This window comes from Macrobrachium rosenbergii, chromosome 4 (assembly GCF_040412425.1).
Source record: "Macrobrachium rosenbergii isolate ZJJX-2024 chromosome 4, ASM4041242v1, whole genome shotgun sequence".
In the NCBI taxonomy this organism is placed as follows: domain Eukaryota; kingdom Metazoa; phylum Arthropoda; class Malacostraca; order Decapoda; family Palaemonidae; genus Macrobrachium; species Macrobrachium rosenbergii.
Genome location: NC_089744.1, coordinates 29,850,001 through 29,874,660, shown reverse-complemented (window position 1 = coordinate 29,874,660; position 24,660 = coordinate 29,850,001). Strand labels below are relative to the sequence as shown.

Here is a 24,660-nt window from a genome sequence, read left to right as displayed (position 1 = left end):
CGAAAAAAAAATTTCAATATATAATTGTATACAAATCGCGCTGTGAGCAAAACAGTTAAAGCTAATGAGTTATTTTTTTTGTATTGTACACTAAATTGCAATGATTTTGGTATATAACAAATTGTAAAACGATCAAAGCAAAACAGAGAAAACATTATCATAAAATGATACATGAATTCGTAACGAGCGGACATAAAAAATTTTTAAAAATTCACCATAAATCGAAATATTGTGCTAGAGACTTCCAGTTTGTTGCAAAATGAAGGTAACTGATTGAATATTACTAGACTGTAAGTGTTTCAGCTTACAATTGCAGGTTTTCGACCATTTCGGTCAAGTTAAGGTTGACCGAAGGTCAAATTTTTTCTATTTATCGTGATTTATATGAAAATATTTCAAAACTCATAAAAGCTACAACCATGGGTTATTTCTTGTTGTATTCTACATGAAATTGCACACATTTTCATATATAAAACTTTATGTAACGGCTATTAGAAAAATGGTGCAAACATTACGACAGTGACGAAAGAATTTTTGAGATTTTCGGCTGAGTTACAGCGCGCGGAGGGAAGGAAAAAGTTTTTCTCAAAAATTCACCATAAATCGAAATATTGTGCTAGAGACTTCCAATTTGTTGCAAAATGAAGGTAAATGATTGAATATTACTAGAATGTAAGAGTTTTAGCTTACAATTGCGTTTTTCGACCATTTCGGTAGAGTCAAAGTTGACCGTAGGTTGAAAATTTAGCACATCGTGATTTATATGAAAATATTTCAAAACAGATAAAAGCTACAACCATGAGTTATTTTTTGTTGTATTCTACATGAAAGTGCGCACATTTTCATATATAAAACTTTATGTAATGGCTAATATAAAATGGTGCAAAAATTACGACAAAATGACGAAAAAATTTCTGAAATTTTCGGCTGAGTTACTGGGCGGACGTAAGGAAAAAGTTTTTTCAAAAATTCACCATAAATAGAAATATTGTGCTAGAGACTTCCAATTTGTTGCAAAATGAAGGTAAATGATTGAATATTACTAGAATGTAAGAGTTTTAGCTTACAATTGCGTTTTTCGACCATTTCGGTCGAGTCAAAGTTGACTGAAGGTTGAAATTTTTTGTAGTCGACGTACGGTACGTCCACTCGGCACCCGACAGACAATTTTAGTCGACGTACGATATGTCCAGTCGGCGTCTAAGGGTTAATAAACCAACACATTTAAAGTCTTTCACCCATCCCCCCGAGCTTTTTAGACAATACAAAAACAATTCCTTCCTTAAACACTCCAGTTACTCCAACCAAAACACTCTTTATTCTTCCATCCCTGCACACACTAGCTTTTTATTTTTGTCTTACTAATGCTAAACTTTAGCTTTCCTTACACCAATCAGCTTATCATATATTTACTCTCTTCTGCTCTAACATCCACACCCTTCAAAACCTAGTGACTTATTCACTGAATTTTTTGCCATGTCAATGCAAGGAATGGCACTGGAAAAACAATGAACCAGGCCATTTAGAGTCGTTAGCAAAATGCAGAGCAGCAGGAACACTATCATTTTAATTTTTAACACCCCACAGTAGAGAAAATCATGGCTACCAATAGTTTCAACAGCGGGGGATCATGTATCACTCAAAGAATCCACAACCTATGCCTTGATATATACATACTGTATGTAATATATATATATATATATATATATATATATATATATATATATATATATATATATATATATATATATATATATATATATATATATATATATATATATATACAGTAAACCCCCATATTCGCATTCTCATGATTCGAGGATTTCTCTATGGAACATAAATATACACTATTCACGGAAAATTCACCCATTCACGGCATTTTTCAATGAGAAATATTCACTAATTACTGTATTTTCATATCATTTTCATGACTAAATGCACTTTTTGAGATTAACTTAAAATACTCAGGTACCCAAGTAGTGCTCAAAGTTACAATAATTCGATTTTGTGATGGGGTAAACAATTACTACCAATATGACAATACTGTACAGTATTTATAAATATTTTTAAATTTCGTGTGGGCACACGCAGCAGCGTACAATCAGGCAGCGAGAGAGACCAAATTACAATAGACTAACTTCTTTTCCTCCATCTCTTTATCCCATCTTGTAATTAAAAAAAGTAAAAGAGAATGATAAAAGTATTGTTAGTAACATACTCTTGCGTAAATGCGTACAGCCATAAACAACCGAACGAGAAACTTGTTTTGCTTATAACCAAATCGGATAACAACAGCTGTTTTGCTTGTATTTCAACCATCATACGGTAGTAAACAAATGACGTTAAGTAAAATAGGACTGATATATTTTTACATTATACCCTTATTCGCTATAGATACAAGATTGGCAAGGAAATATACTGCTAAATTTAGGCTGCAAGTTGTAGCTGAAGCTGAGAAAACAATGTTCAAGCTGCTAATGACTATAAATCATCGTGCATCAGCAACATGGATGAAACTCAACCGTACATAAAATTAGAGAGAAAGTATTTTAATCAAAACTACTGGGCATGGAAGAATACACATTACTGCTGTTTTCATGCCGATAAAAGACAAATACGGAAAGCTTGTATTATGATGAAATCAAGTGAAAACAGACAATGGAATCTTGATTTATTTTACACAAAACAAACATGCCCCCAAACGGCCAGCATCATCTATTAACGAAAAAAATAGCTAAATTAATTTCACAATGAGACGTATTTAAGTTATACTTCGACTTAAAACACTTTGTATAACAAAAAATAACCTTGCCCATATAAATAAAATATCTATGAGATTCATTTACACTAACTACAAGCAAGAAAGCGCTCTGAACAGCGTTAAATACGGCAAAATAAACATACCGTGTAATCAATTTCCAAACCAAAACAAAATCAATAGAAGAATGTATACAATATTATTGGATACAGTGAAGTAAAGCATAACATTTTAAAAGATCCATGGAAAAGATGCATATTCATTATGCTGATGTTTGTGTAATACATTATTAATATGCGAATATAGAGTACAGTATAATGTAGGCTAGGCTACCGTATATGTATACAATATACCATAGTGCATGCTAAGCTAATTCTTGTTTGTTATTCAATTTCTCTTTGTATTGAATTATCATAAGTAAATCCACATGAACCTCCAGAATCAGCTGATATTAATAATTACTATACCGTATATGTATGGAGTATACTTTATAGTGTAGGCTAGGCTACCACATAAGTATACAGGCAGTCCCCAGTTTACGACAGGGGTTCCGTTTTTACGCCACTTCATAAACCGAAAATCGTCGTAATGGAAAAATCGTTGAAAATAGTAAAAAATCCTTAGGAAACCTTACTTTTAATGCTTTGGGTATATTGAAAATGATGTAAACTGCATTTTTATTGAGTTTCTCATCAAAAAACCTCCAAATTTTTATTATTCTGCCATTTTGGAGCCATATTTCTTCCGTTTGATCGGCATACGTAACGGCCCTTTTCAAATATTGGCTATTCATCAAAAATTATTTCCTTGTTTACGACGCATGTTCTGGGATTACGACGCCAATCCAAGGAAAGAAATATGGCTACAGAACAGCAGAATAATCAAAATTTGGAGTTTTTTTTTTATGAAAACTCAATAAAAATGCAGTTTACATCGTTTTCAATACGCTCAAAGCATTAAGAGTAATGTTTTCTTATGATTTTTTATGATTTTTGACAATTTCTTGGCTTACAACAGATTTCGGCTTACGACGCAGCATAGGAACAGAACCCCCAGCCTAAATATATACAGTATATATATATATATATATATATATATATATATATATATATATATATATATATATATATATATATATACAGAAAGTCCCCAAATTACAACAGAGATCCGTTCCCTACGGCTTGTTGTAAGCTGAAATCCAGTGTAAGTTGGAACCATAATATTCATAATAATATTTCAACTCAGGCCACACACAAAGTAGAAACAATACATTACACATGATCTAGATACACAAGATAAAATCATAAAAATAACAAGCAAAAATACAGTACCTAACATTAATAAACAATTTATAAAAATGAAAAAGTGAAGAATTCCTTACCTAAACAATTTATAAAAATGAGAGAGAGAGAGAGAGAGAGAGAGAGAGAGAGAGAGAGAGAGAGAGAGAGAGAGAGAGAGAGAGAGAGAGAGAGAGACTCTGTCACATGTCAAGATGATTGACAGCTAGGCCTACATCCCTCCCCTTAAGTGGGAGACTTCATAATAGTAAAAGATTGGGAAAAGTAAAGAATTGTGCTAAAATCTTACCTAATTTACTATATTTTCCTTAATGAATTGATATTTTGCTGTGTTTACGTTAATATGAATAACTGAAAATTAGTATAGAAATATTTTATTATACCCTGTATGCCTTACACTAAAATGCTTGTAACTGGCTGCTATTTTAATATTTGCCTGCCTATTTTAATAGTTCAAACACCAATACTGTACATTATAAGAAATAATGATAAGTTGAAGATTATGTAAATCATACAGGTACTGTATATCCACATAAATTACCTAGTTATTGAAATGCAAAATATTGTAATTATATAGCAGGGGAAATATGAAAAAATGAAAGACAAAGTAACATAACGTTTATCTATAAAACTATACAAAACAAATAAACATACATGTTACATATGCACAAAAAATCTCTCTCTCATCTCAGTGAGAGAGAGAGAGAGAGAGAGAGAGAGAGAGAGAGAGAGAGAGAGAGAGAGAGAGAGAGAGAGAGAGAGAGAGAGAGAAATACAACTCATACACTAGTGACAGTACGTACACAAAGCATCTGAGCTACAAGTGATGCTATTGGCTACTTCCAACCTATCTAGCCAATAGTATGTCATTGTGGAGAGAGAGAGAGAGAGAGAGAGAGAGAGAGAGAGAGAGAGAGAGAGAGAGAGAGAGAGAGAGAGAGAGAGAACAGAGTTATCTTTACAGAAGTAAAACAATTACAAATGTCGGGATGGTTTTTTTTATACAGTACGTATTAGGATGATAATATATCAATATTGATGGATTTTACTTTAAACATTTGACTGATACTTTGCTGTGTTTACATTAATATTTCAAAAGTAGTAAACAATAATATTTCAAAAGTAGTAAACCATTTTTTATCATAAAAAATGCATTTAGTCACAAAAATAAAATGAAATTACAGTAATTAGTGAATATTGCTCTAAGAAAAAATCACTGTTGAGAGAGAGAGAACAATAACAAACAAATAGAAAATGGGCCGAAATTTCTTAGGCGCAATCGAGTTTTTTGCACAGCTTATAATCAAGGCCACCAAAAATGGATCTATCTTTTGGTGGTCTCGGTATAATGCTGTATGAGCTGCAGCCCAAGAAACTTTAACCACAGCCAGGTGGCGGCCTGTCCTCTAATGGTGCCAGAAGCACAATTATGGCTAACTTCAATCTTAAATAAAATAAAAGCTACTCAGGCTAGAGGGCTGCAATTTGGTATGTTTCATGACTACAGGGTGGATGATCAACATACCAATTTGCAGCCCTCTAGCCTCAGTAGTTTTTAAGATCTGAGGGTGGACAGAAAAATTGTGGACAGACAGACAAAGCCGGCACAATAGTTTTCTTTTACAGAAAACTAAAACTAGTACCCAGCCTAACACCGCCCAGCACAGTGTCGTAACTTCGGAATTTTGGTGTATGCTGGAACAAGATTTTTTAGGAATAAGATCTTAAGCTCAGAACAGCGTAGGTCGAGACCGTTGTTGACCAGGGACTTCCTTATACTGTGTGTGTGTGTGTGTGTGTGTGTGTGTGTGTGTGTGTGTGTGTGTGTGTATATATATATATATATATATATATATATATATATATATATATATATATATATATATATATATATATATATATATATATATATATATATATATATATATATATATACACACAAACATATATACATACATACATGCATACTAGCTGACCAACCCGGCAACCAATAAACTCTCTCTCCACTCTAACTCACTCTTTCCCTCTTTCTCCTCTGTAATGTCCTCCCACCCCTCTCCCTTTCCTCTTAGGACAGTTGCTTCCATTACATTGCCCCGCATTTTTGACATTTTATATTTCACCCCTTCTCACCCTGGGGAAACTCTGAATGTCAACTGATAAACTGTCTCTCCAACTCTCCCTCACTCTTTCCCTCTTTCTCCTCTCTAACATCCCCTCCACTGTCTGTTTCTCACTTCCTCTCCCTCTCACTCTCTCCCTTTCCTGTTATGATAGTTGCTTCAATTACATTGCCCAACATTTCTGACATTTTATATTTCACCCCTTCTCACCCCCCTTCCTATCGGGGCTGAACTTTGACTTAACAGGCATCAGGATTGTCACTATTCACCTCAGTGGCCTTAAAAACTATGTATTAGACACTAATATCTGTCGCTTTCGGTTATTTTTACGTCACCCCCTTCCCCTTTTGGTGCCAGTGACCTCTTACTCCCACAGTATTCTTTTCCAGGTAGTAAGTCATATGTATACCAAGTTTGGTCAAAACTGCTCAATGCGTTTCAGAGTTTATTTAGTTATTAAGTCTGTGGGCAGAACCAGCCCCATTTCAGGGAAGCCCTTCCTACCCCCAAAACCCCGCCTGGTGCTCTTTAGTGCTAGTGGTGTCTTGCCCCCACAGTAATCTTTTCCAGATAGTAAGTCATATGTATACCAAGTTTGGTTGACACTGCTCAATGCATTTCTAGAGTTATGCTGAACACACACATCCATATATATATATATATATATATATATATATATATATATATATATATATATATATATATATATATATATATATATATACACAGGTTCACAATCCCTTATCCCAAACCTCAGAGCAAGCTGTTTGGGTTTTTGGATTTTTTCAGATTTCGGAACTGAAGGTTGCTCCTTTATGCACATGCATATTTCATTTCCAATGATAACATGAAGTAACACTTAAAAATACACAGCATAAAAAAGAACTGCAATTTGCGTATATAATCACGTATCATCTGATTTTGTGTATCATGAGATCCCAAAACATGATTTCATTACATATAATATCACGTACAGTGGAGATGCAATTCGTTAGATTATATGCAGATATGCATAATACGCAGGATATACTAGGCTAGGCTTCCTATGCCTGTCTCATTTTCGATAGATTTCACCAATTATGGTTAGGTAAGTTAGCTTTCAACTAATTAATAGGCTTATGAACAAAAGTTCATACATTCAACCAGGTTTACCAAATTTGTGGCTTATGTAAGAATTCGTGACTATTTCTTACAATTAACAACCACTTGTCACTGCACGCAAAACACTGGAATAAACAGCAGCAAATATAGACGTAAACAACAGACTCGGCAAACAGCTGTTTGCCGATGTTAGTTGCCGTAACAAACACACGTTTATTAAGAGTTGCGTTACAGTTGTCTTGTTAAAAACTTGATTATTTTCAATGTAATACCATAAATAAAAATAACTACTTTTTATTCATCCTTCACGCAATGGAGAAGTAGGTGTTAAAGTATGCCAGTAACTTCACGCAGCAGGTAGTATAGCTGAGCATGAAGAAACGAATTTTGGAGCAGACTCCAGAATGTTTTGGAGGCAAAAACGTCTGAAACTGGCAAGATCACACATGTACTTTATTTAATTTACTACGTTTATAAATAATGTAGTTAATACTTTTAAACCCAGCTTTGATAATTCACGAATGAAACCTATTTCTGAATCAAGTTTCATTCGGCAACTAAGGTGATGTCGGTATAACGCAATCAGCTGATTACTGAAGAATGTAGATAAAACCAGAAGGCAAATGGCACATGATCGCTCTGTTCACATTTTGTAATACGATAACATGGTAATAATACATGCAATATGACTAGATATAGTAAAACAACAGTTTTATTAAAATTATCATTATTCTCAATGCAACTATTATTCCACTTTTCCTAATGGATATCTGTCAATGTAACAACCTAACAAAGACAGTAGTCTCTCTCTCTCTCTCTCTCTCTCTCTCTCTCTCTCTCTCTCTCTCTCTCTCTCTTTCCATTTCATCGACCGTAATACTTACTGTATGATGATGCTCCGACATCCACTAATAAATTCCGGTTTTTAGAATTCCGGATGAAGCGATTGTAAACCCGTACCGACATAAACATCCGAATCAAGAAACAGCTGACTGCCGACGTCATTTACCGAAACTATCGAGCTTTTATTAAGAGTTGCGTTAAACGGTGGCGTTCGTAAGTAAAAATAAAATCCATTTTTATTCAACTTTCACGCACAGGATATCTTAAGAAAGAATACCAATAAATTAAAGCTGCGCGTTATAGCCGAGGCTCAATAAAACGAATAACAGGCAGAAGGTAATGTCCGAAACTGGTGAAATCACACTTACTTCTTATACAATGAAGTAATGTGCTCGTTATAAACCTAACTTTGTTAATTTACAAAAAAGAGTATCTCCGAATTATATTTCTTCTAGCAACTGATGGCAATGAAGATGTCGGTAGTACACAATCAGACGAGATTTTGAAAATGTAAATGGTATCAAATGCAAATGGCGTACGATGACAATGTTTATATTCTGTAATACAGTAACAATGTGATAAAAATACATGCAATACACTGTAATTGGATACAGCAAGCAAAACAACCTTTATTTAAATCATCATTATTATAAATATAGTTGTACTGTTAACTTTGCAAATTATCACTTTTCTCCAGAAAATACTTCATTTTTAGAGCTTTTTTACATGCTTTTATTTAACTTCTGCGTCTGTCCGCCTGTCTGTTCGAGTGCAATCTTGTAACTCAATTTTCGACCTACTCCCTTCGTCCAAGGGACTTCAAATTTTGCATGGTTACTCAATCCCGGTGACAATACAACCTTACATGCTCAGTTGGTCATCAGTGACCTCTAGTGACCCTACAGGGACCTCTACTAGTATATCTCAGGATTTGCATGAAAATCTTCGGATTTTTCATACCTTCTTTGAATCGGTAGAATAAGTTAAAAACTCTACGGATTTTTCAAACTTTCTTCGGCTCGACAGGATATAATTTTTTTTATTTAGTTATAATCATAAATCGGTTACAATTTGTCAAAAAATAAAAAGTATTAAAATGTAATAAAAAGTAAAAATAATTTTTTGAGAAACACCAGGATTTTCTTACAATTAATCATGTGTGCAAAAATAAAAGCGTGGGTGCCAAACATGGAAGGAAATGCTACAAGAAATAAAAAAAATATACTTATTTTCTTGTAGCATTTCTTTCCATGCTTGGCTCTGATGCTTTTAATTTTGTAGATATGATTAATTGTAAGAAAATCCTGGTTTCAAAAAAATATTTTTTACTTTTTAGTGAATTTTAATAAAAGCATGTTTTAAACTTTTTTCTATTTTTTTTATAATTACAGATAAGAGATCATAAACCTGTACATATTTTATAATATATATATACTGTATATTCGTGTATATTCTTTACAGTATATACTGTTCCGATTACAATTAAAAGCACACACATATATATTTGACTCACACTGGGATTGAACCTTGGTCTTTCAATTGAAAGGCAAAGCCAACTGAGCCACACGTCATAAAAGAAGTTGGAATCTATAATAAGTACCACTGCACCTAAGACTATTAACAGGGCAGGCTTACTGCCGAGAATACCAGGGAGTTTCACCCAACTTACCCGACCCAACAGTGATCCTACTGACACCTTTTCATTCGAATTATTTCTTCCGAGTAAATGTCATGGACGTAATCAAAACAGAATCACGTGTGGAACTGAAATAAATTTCTGACTCACATTGGGACCGAACCCAGGTCTTTCAATTGAAAAGCAAGGGCGTTGCCAACTGAACCACACAGGTCATAAAAGAAGCTGGGACCTAAGTACCACTGTGCCTAAGGCTTTTACCTGTATGGTTCACTTGGCAGTGCCCTTGCCTTTCAATTGACAGACCTGGGTTTTAATCTCCATGTGAGTTAGAAATTTATATACATATATATATATATATATATATATATATATATATATATATATATATATATATATATATATATATATATATATGTGTGTGTGTATAACCACAGATACTGTTGAACACTGAATTCACTATACCTTGGGAATAACTTACAACTAAGGGAAATTATCAATGATGAGTGCTTCTGCTAATACAGGCCACGGCAGAAACTCTTATCAATTATAATGCCTTGGGGTCTGCTTAAGTTATTCTCAAGGTTCAGTGAATTCAATAACAAAGTTAATTGCTTTATATATATATATATATATATAGAGAGAGAGAGAGAGAGAGAGAGAGAGAGAGAGTTAAAATTGCAGAAGTTGCGGCAGAGAGCGACACTTGCCAAAAGAGCGTGTGCGCGTGTATATGTATATATTTAACTGTGGAGGCAAACAGCCAACGTCTTTCCCATTGGCCATCTACAACCAACGAACGCAGCCTTTCCGTCTTTCCAACACGCACACACGCATGCACACACACACACACACTCAAAACGCGCGCACGCTACTAAGCTCGAAAGACTAAATGGACGAGAGAGAAGAGGAGAGCAGGATTCGCTGTCAGGGAAGATTCCTAAAAAATAATAATAATAATAATCTACGGTACGCAGAGACTTCCAAAGCAAGGCCGATTGACAGATTCATTTAAGACCACCGAACTGGACGAATGCCAAAGACCAGGAGCAGCCCGCCCGCCGACAGCGCAAGTAAACCGTCTGCGAAAACAATTCACAAACAAAAATGACCGACTTCTCTTTCGTCACGTGGTTGGTCTCGCAAATCTCACCCGTAAAATGAAATATTCCCAGGCCTTAGGACTTACTTCACAAAAATTCACAAGGAATCTTTCCGACACGTCCATAACACTAAATAAATATGGAGGATAAAGAAAATAGAAACGACGACTGATGTGTGAGCGAGAAAAGTTTAATGAAAGAGCGAGAGCCATTCTTGATACCGACACGAATGCCAGCAGAAATAGCTGTTACAGACAGCCAGAAATACTCCTCGATCCCGGCAGCCAAAAGGCTTACTTACCCTTTACGAACACTAGGCATCATTTTTTGTTCTTTTCCACACGTTTACGAAAATAACAGCTGCCTCTTCGCGGTAACGTTCTATAAACATTGTCATCACACTGCAGACAAGTACAAGCACCTTAAAGGTAATGGGATTATTTCAACAAGGAAATCAACACTGTTATCGAACTGCAACAAAGCGAAACACGGAAAGTGTGGCAGCAGCACTTTCAGATGTCACTTCTTGACCTCACATTTCATGACGGCTTTGTCTTCTCTGCCTTATCAATCCCGCTCAATATTTGACAATCGATTCAGACGCATGAAGATAAATACAAACATAAAATAAATAACTAAAATTGACCGAATCTAAAGGCAAAACTGGATCAAACCACTAGGATATGAGCGTGAACTAAGAGCAGTATCACCCCTTAAAAAAAAAAAAAATCTCTACACATTTACAAAACACCAAGATCTCCAAACGTCATTTAGGCTACCTTCAGAACTATCTCATTTACTAATATGACGCTACAAAGACAAAAGGGTAAACACGAAACGAAACGCCGATTTCTTCTTCCTTTCTCCCTAAAAAGCATCCGATTCATTCGCCATGCTGTCACACTTAGAAAAAAAAGTTTCGTTCAGCCAAAATCTCGTACTCGCATGACGATTGCAAGAAGAGGGCGCTGCTGTGATGTCAAGCAATAAGATGACGTTAAAAATCATTCGCAAGTGGCCAGTAAGTGATTCACTTGCGTAGAGAGTTGTTGCGTTAATCCTTTCGTATAACTTCAGATGTACGAGACTTGGTAAAAAAAAAAAAAAAAAAAAGTCGTCATGTCTACATACTGCTTAGTTCTAAACAAGACAAATATTTTGGAAGACAAAAGAAAAGGGGGGGAGGGAACATCATGGGAAAAAATGGATTTAATCTGGAAAACAAAACTAGTTCCCAATTATACTTTACAAGTTATGAGATATAAAGAGAGGCTAGTAAAAGGACTGAGTAGTAAGAAAGGGCCTATAAGCTTCTGACGGGGTTATTATTCCAGTCGATAGTAAATTCAGAGGAATGCTATGGGGATAATCCCTACAATAAAGTCAAAGGCCTCCATTTCTTCTCCACTCCCTCTCCCTCTGCCTCCAACTTTTTCAAATGACTTTGGTAGAGGTTCTTATGTATATCCTTGTCCTGAACAGACGTTCTTCGAGTACGAGAATCTTAACATGGCCAGGACCATGAATGTGGGTGGCAGAACGGCAAAACAGACAGAGAAGCAAAGCAATTCCAATCAACCAACCGACTTTGTCTGACCCTAAGTAACTTTTGTACCACGTGCGAGATTCCGCATGCCAGCAATTCGACGCGAACGCCAATACAAGACTTTCCTACTCACGCGGCCATGTGAGAGCACAGGACAACTATTTACCCTTTCTTCTCCTGTTCGAATTAAGGGAAGGAGGTCGTGTTTAAAAGACGAACGAACAGACAAACTGAATGCTGATTTCCCTACCAAACGGAGAAGTGGCCTTTAACAGCTAGCCACACACACACACACACACACACACACACACACACACACACACACACACACACATATATATATATATACATACATACATACATATATATATATATATATATATATATATATATATATATATATATATATATATATATATATATATATAATGTTGATTTCCCAGAAAATGAAGATGTGGCCACCTTTAACAGACAGAAATGTTGATTTCCCAGCAAACAGAGAGCTGGCTTCCAACTGGCTAACAGACAAGTTGAGTTCCCAGCAAAAGGAGAGGTGGCCTTTAACAGACAAATGGACAAGTTGATATCCCAGCAAACAGAGAGGTGGCCTTTAACAGACAAACAGAGATACTGATGTCCTAGCAAATGGAAAGGTGGCCTTTAACAAACAGAAATGCTAATTTCCCAGCAGAGAGGTGGCCTTTAACAGACGGAAATGTTGCCTTCCCAGCAAACAGAAAGGTGGCCTTTAACACACAAATACAAATGTTAATTTCCCCGCAAACGGAGGCGGTCTTTAACAGACAAATAGAAATGTTGTTTTCCCAGCAGAAAGGTGGCCTTTAACAGACAAACAGACAAGTTGATTGCCTAGCAAACAGAGAGGTGGCCTTTATTATTATTATTATTATTATTATTATTATTATTATTATTATTATTATTATTATTATTCAGTAAACAAACCCTATTCATATGGAACAAGCCCACAAGAGCCAATGACTTGAAATTCAAGTTTCCAAAGAATATGGTGTTCATTAGGAAGTAAGAGGAAGTAAAGGGAAATACAGAAAGAAGAGATCCCACTTGTTAAAAAAAAAAAATTAATATATTTTTTTTTAACATGCTTTTTTCCCATTTTTTGTATGGGGTAAGCACGATGCCTTCTTTTGAAGGACTTTGATTTGGCTTTGGGGTAGACTGTAGTCTCGATTGGCTGCCCTGCCTGACATCGCTTGGACCCCTAAAAATGTATTAAAATGCAAGGAGAATAGTATTAGGGTATGGTAGTAATGCCTTGCATTTTTGCTTGAACCTCATAAGTTCCAACTGCAGAACATCCTGTTCCACAGTCCAACGGTGTGACGAATAAAGAACAAATAGACATGTTGGTTTTCCAGCAAACAGAGAGGTGGCCTTAAACAGACAAGTTGATTTCTCAGTAAACAGAGAGGTACCCTTTAACAAACAAAGAGACAAGTTGATTTCCCAGCAAACAGAGAGGTGGTCTTTAACAGACAAATAGATAAGCTGATTTCCCAGCAAATATAGAGGAAGCCTTTAACAGGCAAACAGACTTGAGGATTTCCCAGTAAACAGAGAGGTGGCCTTTAACAGACAAAAAGACAAGTTGATTTCCCAGTAAACAGAGAGGAGGCCTTTAACATACAAGTAGAAATGTTGGTTTCCAACAAACAGGGAGATGCCTTTAACAGAGAAATAAAAATGTTGATGTCCCAGTGAATGGAGGTGGTCTTAAACAAACAAACTGATTTCCCAGCAAACAGAGAGTTGGCTTTTAACAGACAAACAATTTGATTTCCCAGTAAATGAGCAGTGGCCTTTAACAGACATATAGAAATGTTGATTTCCCAGCAAATGGAGATGTGGCCTTTAACAGACAAACAGACTAGTTGATTTCCCAGCAAACGGGGAGGTGGCCTTTACCAGACAAACAGGAATGTTGATTTCCTAGCAAATGGAGGGACTGCCTTTAACATAAACAGAATTGTTGATTTCCCAACAAACAAACTGGTGGCCTTTCACAGACAGGTTGATTTACAAGTAAATGGAGAGGTTGCTTTTAACAGACAAATAGACAAGTTGATTTCCCAGCAAACAAAAGGGTGACCTTTAACAGACAAATAGAAATGTTGATGTCCCAGTAATCGGAGAGGTGGACTTTAACAGAAAAACAGAAATCTTTATTTCCTGGCAAACAGAGGGGTGGCCTTTAACAGACAAATAGCAATGTCAATATCCCAGTAAACGAAGAGGTGGCTTTTAACAGGCAAATAGACAAGTTAATTTCCCAGCAATCGGAGGTGGCCATTTTACAGACAAATAGAAATGTTGATGCCCCAGTAAACAAAGAGGCAGCCTTTAACATAAAAATAAAAATGTTGATGTCCCAGTAAACAAAGAGGTGGCCTTTAACAGCCAAATAGAACTGTTGATTCCCAGTAAATGAAGAGGTGGCCTTTAACAGCCACATAGAACTGTTGATTCCCATAAACGAAGAGGTGGACTTTAAGAGACAAATAGACAAGTTGATTTCCCAATAAACAGAAAGATGGCCTTTAAGAGACAAATAGAAATGTTGATGTCTCAGTAAGCGGAGAGGTAGCCTTTAACAGACAAGTAGAAATGTTGATTTCCCAGCAAATAGAGAGGTGGCATTTAACAGACAAACAGACTTGTTGATTTCCCAGCAAAGAGAGAGGTGGGCTTTAACTGACAGAAATGTTGATTTCCCAGCAAACAGAAAGGTGGACTTTAACAGACAAATAGAAATGTTGATTTTCCCGCAAATACAGAGGCAGCCTTTAACAGACAAATAAAAATGTTTTCCAAGCAAACAGAGAGGTGGGCTTTAACAGACGAATAGAAATGTTGATTTCCCTACAAAGGAAGAGGTGGCCTCAACATACAAATGGTAATGTTGATTTCCCAGCAAACAGAGAGGTGGGGTTTAACAAATAGAAATGCTGATTTTCCAGCAAACACAGAGGCAGCCTTTAACAAACAAATAAAAATGTTTTTCAAGCAAACAGAGGTGGGCTTTAACAGACGAATAGAAATGTTGATTTCCCTACAAAGGAAGAGGTGGCCTCAACATGCAAACGGTAATGTTGATTTCCCAGCAAACAGAGAGGTGGGGTTTGACAGACAAATAGAAATGGTGATTTCCAAGCAAAAGGAGAGGTGGTGCTTAACAGATAATTAACAAGTTGATTTCAACGTACCAAAGCAAACTTCATTTGCTGGGACATTTGCTGGGAATATAAAAAGTGAAGTTTGAAAAAAAAAAAAATAATTTTCAATAAAAATAACTCACCATACCTGACTGTGTTGTCACAGAACGTCTAAATCGAGCGCGCAAGTTACCAACCTGCAGAAAGATTAAAGAATTTTAATATAAACTTGAATTTAAACACTATTATCATAAACTTTTCAATACCTAAATTGATAAAGTACATGAGAAGCAGCCACCAATATCCTTAACTTTAAAAATAAGAGTGATAACTACCCGAATTATCTTAGCCAAGATTATAAATTGTGTGTGTGTGTGTGTGTGTGTGTATGTATGTATATGTATATATATATATATATATATATATATATATATATATATATATATATATATATATACATACATACATACTTACACACACATATATATACACACATTATATATATATATATATATATATATATATATATATATATATATATATATATATATATATATATATATATATATATACATAATATATAATTATATATATATATATATATATATATATATAGACACATATATATATATAAATATATATATATATATATATATATATATATATATATATATATATATATATATATATATATATATATATATATATATATATATATATATGAATGTCTTTTACTGTAATATATATAGTATATGAAGATAAAGGCCCGTAAAACAATATTTGAACATTGCAACCAAATACCCTTGTAACATTTCATCTGTCCATATTTTACCAGTGAACAGGGGCACAGAAGGGAGTGCCCGAAATATATGGTTGCAACGTTCAAATAGTGTTTTATGGGCCTTTTTATCTTCATATATATATATATATATATATATATATATATATATATATATATATATATATATATATATATATAAAAATTTCAATGGGGATACCCTTCCCAAGCCAAGTTGTCTTTCAAGAACCTTGTTTTTCAAAAAACTTAAAGTAAAATAATTTTATCTCACTGCTGACACAAACAGTCGGTCGTGGAGAAATTGTTCTTCTCTAAATCTCTAGTTATTATTCCCTTGATGGCTTTTTTTTTTTTTTCCGAACTTGCGACTGACTTAAGCCCTTTTCCAGCTTACTAAACTGCCCTTGGAGATAATCCCTGCTCGTCCGATGGCGGAAGTGAAAGTCGGATGGACCACATGACGCACAAGCAACCCACGAGGCCAAAGCCATTACCATGTAGTCAACAGAGCTACCCACGAGGTCAAAGGTAGCTTGCCAAAAGCCATACATCTCACGATAGAGAACGGGCCACACCTTGGAGAATGGGAAAATGAATCCAGCAGAAGGCATAAAAGGGACCACACCATTTGCGCTCGACAGAGACGCACCTGGACGCAGATCCGACACACACTGCTCCTTGACCGTCGCTCCTTCAGAGCCTGTTCCCCCCAATGTGGCTGCCTATCCAGTCCAGTATCTTTCCAGTGCTAATTCCCAAATATGGCCCCCTCTTTGTTGGTACAGCTATGAGGACTCATCTCTCTTGAATAAGGTGAAGTGCCAGGAATCTGTGGTTTACTAGTCAAGCAGTTCTTTTCTTGTGCTAATCATTTTCCGTTTTCCAAACACAATTCTCCTATAGACTTGACTTTGTTATTAACTTGTGCCCATAAGTGGTTGTAATGGGGTTTTATAGCTGAGGAATCTTGGTGCCATCAGCACACCCTTGAACCTGTATTGACCTAATTCTGCCAATTAGTCACATGCATTCTCCATTGCAGACAGAGTTTTCTCGCTGTGGATCCTTTGCTTCAATTGTGATTTATTGCCATGGTCAAACCACTGCAATGTAATCCTCAATGCCATTAAATTGCAATTCCAGCACCTTCAGTTATCACCTTTTCATCATAATTTTGTGCTCCAGCAGGACCCCATTTACCTGTCTTAATTATCCCCATCTTCTGATTTTGTGTAAATATGTGATTTTAGTTAACCAAAGAGTTTATCTCAATTTTCCCTTTCTACTTAGGCGCTCAGCTCATTACCTTTTCTTCTTATGCTCTACTAGTCCAGGAATTTTAGTCAGATCAGCCTCATCCCCTGTGGTAAGTTACTACCACCTATACAGGCAGTCCCCGGTTTACGACGGGTCCCGCTTACGACATTCCGAGGTTACAACGCTTTTCAAATATATTAATCGGAAATTATTTCCCGGTTTACGACGCATGTTCTGGAGTTACGACGCGTTGTACTTCGATCCGACAGAAGAAATATGGCTCCAAAATGGCAGAATAATCATAATTTGGAGTTTTTTTAATGAAAAACTTAATAAAAATGCAGTTTACTTCGTTTTCAATGCACCCAAAGCATTAAAAGTAAGGTATTCTTATGATTTTTGACGATTTTTCGGTTTATGACGATTTTCAGTTTACGACGCGGCGTAAAAACGGAACCCCTGTCGTAACCATCAGACTGCCTGTATATATATATATATATATATATATATATATATATATATATATATATATATATATATATATATATATATATACAGGGTGTTTCAAAATTAGAGCCCCCTCTACAGCGTAAACTAAAATTGATATGGACAAAAACAAGAGTAATTCAGAACAGGTATTTAAATTTTTCTCCGAGTATTTAATATTTTGTGTGGCCTCCATCTGCCTGTACCACAGCCTGCATTCTTGAGGGGTATGATTTCAGCAAATTGCATAAAAGCTGAGACCCAAACTCCACTTCCCTGAGGACTTCGGTCACCTCTCTTCGCAGGTCATCAAGGCTTGGTATACCGTCATAGTTCACTGTGTGTGCTTCACCAAGGTCCTTTAAGATACTACCAATGTTTTCACACACATTAAGGTCAGGGGAGCTACCTGGAAATTCACTTGACGAGAAGAAATCGATACCACTGTTTCGAAGCAGCTCCTGTGTCTGAAGAGCCTTGAAACATGGTGCCTTATCATGTGAAAATATGACTTCTTCAACAGATAACACATTTTCAGGATCTTTGAAGAAAGGAAATACTCCACCAGTAAGCACAGTTTCTCTGAAGTATTCGCCATTCCATGACTGTCCTTTTTCTTTGATGATCCACATTAACCGTTTGGCTGTGAAACAGAGAAAAATTCCCAAACATTCAGGAAATTTCACAACTTGGCGACAGCGCATGTCATCGCTGATATCATCCAACTTTGCAACCCAAATGATGTCATTTTTATGATTTGGCTACCTGATTCTGTAAATGAAGAATTCATCTGATGCGGCAACATGGAGAAAGTCAGCTTCATCCCAATCTTTAAGAAATGAACCACAAAACCATACACGGTCTTCTCTCTGTTGCTGAGTGATGTTGGACTTGCTGATAACATGAAATGGCTTGATACTAAATTTTTTCAACTCATGATATACAGCACTATAACTTCTCTTCTTTCCCCTTTTTGTTTCTAGTTCAAGCGCCAATTTACTTAAAGATTATCTTGGTCTACCCACTGCCTCAGCTATGATGTCTTTTGACTCCTGAGAAAGGACTTCAGGCCTTCCAAGATTCTCACTCTTTTTGCAATGACAGTCATAAGGATTTTTGTTCCAGTTTCTTTTAACAAAGGATTCATCTCTTTTAATGTATTTAGCTATCTAAGAACGTGAAATGAAGGATGCAACAGCTTCCCTGGCCTCTCTGAAGGTTATAGCCTGGATTCGGTCAATCCATCTGATTTCCTCCGAGTCGTTAGCCATGGCTGTATCTAACTCCGTCACTCAGTCTGAAAATACAAGAAATGTAAAATGAAAAATAGCTTAATAGAAACTTAAAATAATGTACTTGGAGATAGGCTATAGCAGAAAACTTCATAACTTTCCATTTGTTCCGTGGAGGGGGCTCTAAATATATAAAAATATATATATATATATATATATATATATATATATATATATATATATATATATATAAAATACCGGGTGTTTAAAATTAGAGCCCCACCCCCACTCCACAGAACAAATGGAAAGTTATGAAGTTTTCTGCCATAGCCTATCTCCAAGTACATTATTTTAATTTCTATTAAGCTATTTTTTATTTTAAATTTCTTGTATTTTCAGACTGAGTATATATTATATTTATATATTTCATATATATATATATATATATATATATATATATATATATATATATATATATATATATATAATAGAGCCTCGGTGGCTCAGTCGGTAGAGCAGCGCCTAGGACTTCGACAGGTCCGTGGCGCTGGTTCAAATCCGCAGCCGGCTGGTCAGTGAAGGCGGACACTTTGCTTAGACACCCGGGATTACGTATGTAATCAACGGATAGGTTTGCTGAAAAGCAAATGGGTGTTACAGACTAATACACACATAAACAAAGCCACTCCAACATCATCTAAAAACATAACAGACACCTCACACGTCTCGAACTATCGACCTACCCGCCCAGTTCTCCTCGCTGCTTGGGAGAAAGGGAAGTGGGGATTGGCACAATACACGTACACATCGTTACTGGGGTCTAAGCGATGTCAGGCAGAGCAGCCGATCGGGGCTAAGGCCTTCACCAATGCCAAATCAAAGTCCTTCGTAAAGGAGGCATCGTGCTTACCCCATACACAAATGGGAAAAAAGCACGTTAAAGCAAAAGAAGAAAAATATATATATATATATATATATATATATATATATATATATATATATATATATATATATATACATATACAGGTAGTGCTCGAGTTACGATAATTTGACTTATGATAATTCACTTTTGCGATGGAGTTAGCAATTAATATCGATACGACAATATTTTGAAAATACGTATTTATAAATTTCGCGGGCGACTGGCACAGGCAACAACATACAACCAGGCAGCGTACGATGTACGATACGTTGGCCCGGGAGGCTGGAATAGGTACATTAACCCTCAAACGCCGAGCCACTATTTACAAAAACGTCTCCCTTATGCCGGCGGCGTTCGGTGAGTTAGCACCGAAGCGGAAAAAAAGTTTTTTTCAAAAAATCACAGCACGCTTAGTTTATAAGATTAAGAGTTCATTTTTGGCTCTTTTTTTTTGTCATTGCCTGAAGTTTAGTATGCAACCATCAGAAATGAAAAAAAATATCATTATCATATATAAATATTGGAATATATGACCGAAAAAAAACTCATAATTGTATACAAATCGCGCTGTAAGCACAACGGTTAAAGCTAATAGTTAATTTTTTTTTAGTTGTACACTAAATTTCGATGATTTTGGTATATAACAAATTGTAAAACGATCAAAGCAACACAGAGAAAATATTATCACAAAATGATGCATGAATTAACGCCGGACGTAAAAAAATGTTTTTTCAAAAATTCACCATAAATCGAAATATTGTGCTAGAGACTTCCCGTTTGTTGAAAAATTAAGCTAATTGATTGAATATTACTAGACTGTAAGTGTTTTAGCTTACAATTGCAGTTTTCGACCATTTCGGTCGAGTTAAAGTTGACTGAAAGTCGAATTTTTTCTATTTATCGTGATTTATATGAAAATATTTCAAAACTGATAAAAGCTACAACCATGAGTTATTTTCTGTTGTATTGTACATGAAATTGCGCACATTTTCATCTATGAAACTTTATGTAACGACTAATATAAAACAGTGCAAATATTACGACAACGAGACGAAAGAATTTCTGAGATGTTCGGCCGAGTTACCGCGCAGACGTAAGGAAAATGCTTTTTTCAAAAATTCGCCATAAATCGAAATATTGTGCTAGAGACTTCCAATTTATTGCAAAATGAAGGTAAACAATTGAATATTACTAGAATGTAAGAGTTTTAGCTTACAATTGCATTTTTTTACCATTTTGGTCGAGTTAAAGTTGACCGAAGGTTGAAATTTTGGCAGTTATTGTGATTTATGTGAAAATATTTCAAAACTGATAAAAGCTACAACCATGAGCTATCTTCTGTTGTATTCTACATGAAATTGCGCACATTTTCATATATAAAAGTTTATGTAACGACTAATGTAAATGATGCAAACATTACGACAACATGACGAAAGAATTTCTGAGATGTTCAACGAGTTACCGCGCAGACGTAAGGAAAAAGTGTTTTTTTTAGCAATTCACCATAAATCGAAATATTGTGCTAGAGACTTCCAGTTTGTTGCAAAATGAAGGTACATGATTGAATATTACTAGAATGTAAGAGTTTTAGCTTATAATTGCATTTTTTACCATTTGGTCGAAAGTTAAAGTTGACCGAAGCTTGAAATTTTGGCAGTTATCATGATTTATATGAAAATATTTCAAAACTGATAAAAGCTACAACCATGAGTTATTTTCTGTTGTATTCTACATGAAATTGCACACATTTCCATATATAAAACTTTATGTAACGACTAATATAAAACAGTGCAAACATTACGACAATGTGACGAAAGAATTTCTGGCGCGGACGTAAGGAAAAAGTTTTTTCAAAATTTCACCATAAATCGAAATATTGTGCTAGAGACTTCCAATTGGTTGCAAAATGAAGGTAAATGATTGAATATTACTAGAATGTAAGAGTTTTAGCTTACAATTGCGTTTTTTTACCATTTCGGTCGAGTCAAAGTTGACCGAAGGTTGAAATTTTGGCAGTTATCGTGATTTATATGAAAATATTTCAAAACTGATAAAAGCTACAACCATGAGTTATTTTCTGTTGTATTGTACATGAAATTGCGCACATTTTCATATATAAAAGCTTATGTAACGGCTAATACAGAACAGTGCAAAAATTACGACAAAATGACGAAAGAATTTCTGAAATTTTCAGCAGAGTTACGCAGCGGGAGTAAGAAAAAGTTTTTCAAAAATTCACCATAAATCGAAATATTGTGCTAGAGACTTCCAATTTGTTGCAAAATGAAGGTACATGATTGAATATTACTAAAATGTAAGAGTTTTAGCTTACAATTGCGTTTTTTCGACCATTTACGGTCGAGTCAAAGACTTGACCGAAAGTTGAAATTTTTGTAGTCGACGTATGGTACGTCCACCTGGCACCCAACAGACAATTTTAGTCGACGTACGATACGTCCAGTAGGCGTTCAAGGGTTAATTCAATGAACTGACCTCACTTGCTCTTGTTGTGTCGCAAGTTAAAATTGGTCAGTGTTTGTTTGCCATTTTTGTGCGTTTGTAAATACAGGTAGTGCACGAGTGACGATAATTTGAGTTCATGATGGAGTTAGCAATTAATACCGGTACGATAATATTTAGAAAATATTTTAAAATTTTGAGCGGGCACAGGCAACAGCATACAGTTGCCGTACAATCAAGCAGCAAGACAGACCAACTTACAATAGACCAACTTCTTTTTCTCCATGTCTTTATTCCATCTTCTAGTTAAAAAGGCAAGAGAATGATATAAGTATTGTTAGTAACTTTATACTCTTGCAAAATCGTGATTGAAATCATAAATAAACAACTGAACGAGAAACTGTTGTTTTGCTAATAACCGAATCGGATAACAACTGTTTTGCTTGTATTCCAACCATTATACGGTTAAACAATTACCGTAGTTAGCCTATGTTAAAAATGACGTTAAGTACAGATATATTTTTACACTATACCCTATCTGCTTTGGAGAAAAGATTGGCAAGGAAATATACTGCTACAGTAAATTTAAGCTGCAAGTTGTAGTTGAAGCTAAGAAAAGAATGTTCAAGCTGCTAATGACTATAAATTATCGTGCAGTGGCAACATGGATGAAACTCGACCGCAAATAAAATTGGAAAGTATTTTAATCAAAACTACTGGGCGTGAAAGAACACATATTACTGCTGTTTTCACGCCGATAAAAGATAAATACGAAAAGCTCGTAGTATGATGATGCAATCAAGAGAAATTAGTGACCGGAATCTTGATTTTTTTTTACACAAAACAAACATGCCCCCAAACAGCCAGCCACCAACGACATCTATTAACGAAAAAAATAGCTAAATTAATTTCACAACGAGACATATTTAAGTTATATTTCGACTTAAAACACTTCGTATAACAAAAAATATGTAAGTCCCTTATAAATAAAGTATCTAGAGGTTCATTTACGCTAACTAGAAGCAAGAAATGCCCTCTGAACCGAGTTAAATGCCGCGAAATAAAGACAGCGTGATCCATTCCCAAACCAAAACATTTGATCGCTATGATCGGAATTTATAATGCAAAAGCAATGTAAGAATATTTACAATTGGATACAGTGTAGTAAAGCATAACTTTTAAAAGATCCATGGAAAAGATGCACATTCATTACTTTGATGTTTGTATAATACGATGTTATGTGAAAACAGAATACAGTATAATGTAGGCTAGACTACCGTATATATACGAAAGTGCAGGCTAGGCCTTGTTTGTTATTCAATTTCTCTTTATACTGACTTATCATATCAATCTGCATTGAACCTGCAGAATTAGCTGACACTAATAATTACTATACCATATATGTATAAAGTATACTGTGTAGTGTAGGCTAGGCTACCATATATTATATGTATACATGGTACTGATTAACCTAGTGTAGGCTAGGCCATATTCGAGTTACGATTTTTTCAACAAACGATGGGTTTTTTGGAACCTAACCCCATCATAAGTAGGGGAATACCTGTACTGTATATATAGATATAGATATATATATATAAGCCTTTCTCAGTCCTTTAGGAATCCCCCTGGGTCCTAATGAAGTCGCAGGATGCCATGAAAGGACCGGCCAACAGTCACCTCTCAAACGCAGAAGGAACCTTCCTCCCCCCAGGAACCCCCAAAAATTCGTTAAGATACAGCGTCACCTTTACTGGCACCAATTGGCTGATAGGCCTATGGAGAAGTGCCAGAGCTAATCACGTCCAGGAGAGATGAAATCGGGGCTGTGAGGTACTAGAGGGCTGGAGGAAGATGCCCAAAGGCACCCCCTTGAAAAGTCAGTTAGGTTTCGTGCAAGTTAAG

At 35.4% G+C, this 24,660-nt stretch overlaps 1 protein-coding gene across 3 annotated transcripts in view; it reads right to left on the bottom strand.

The window, feature by feature from the left end:
• Nucleotides 1-24,660, bottom strand: part of LOC136831706 (carboxy-terminal domain RNA polymerase II polypeptide A small phosphatase 1-like) — a 63,225-nt gene that overhangs the window by 22,440 nt on the left and 16,125 nt on the right. The window contains exon 2 of one of the 3 annotated variants that reach the window (XM_067092344.1): nucleotides 15,746-15,799. The exons of 1 other annotated variant lie outside the window; for it this stretch is intronic. The gene's annotated coding sequence lies outside the window, so the exon portion shown is untranslated. The remainder of the gene's footprint in view (nucleotides 1-15,745; nucleotides 15,800-24,660) is intronic. One more of the 3 variants, XM_067092340.1, reaches the window with a different exon arrangement.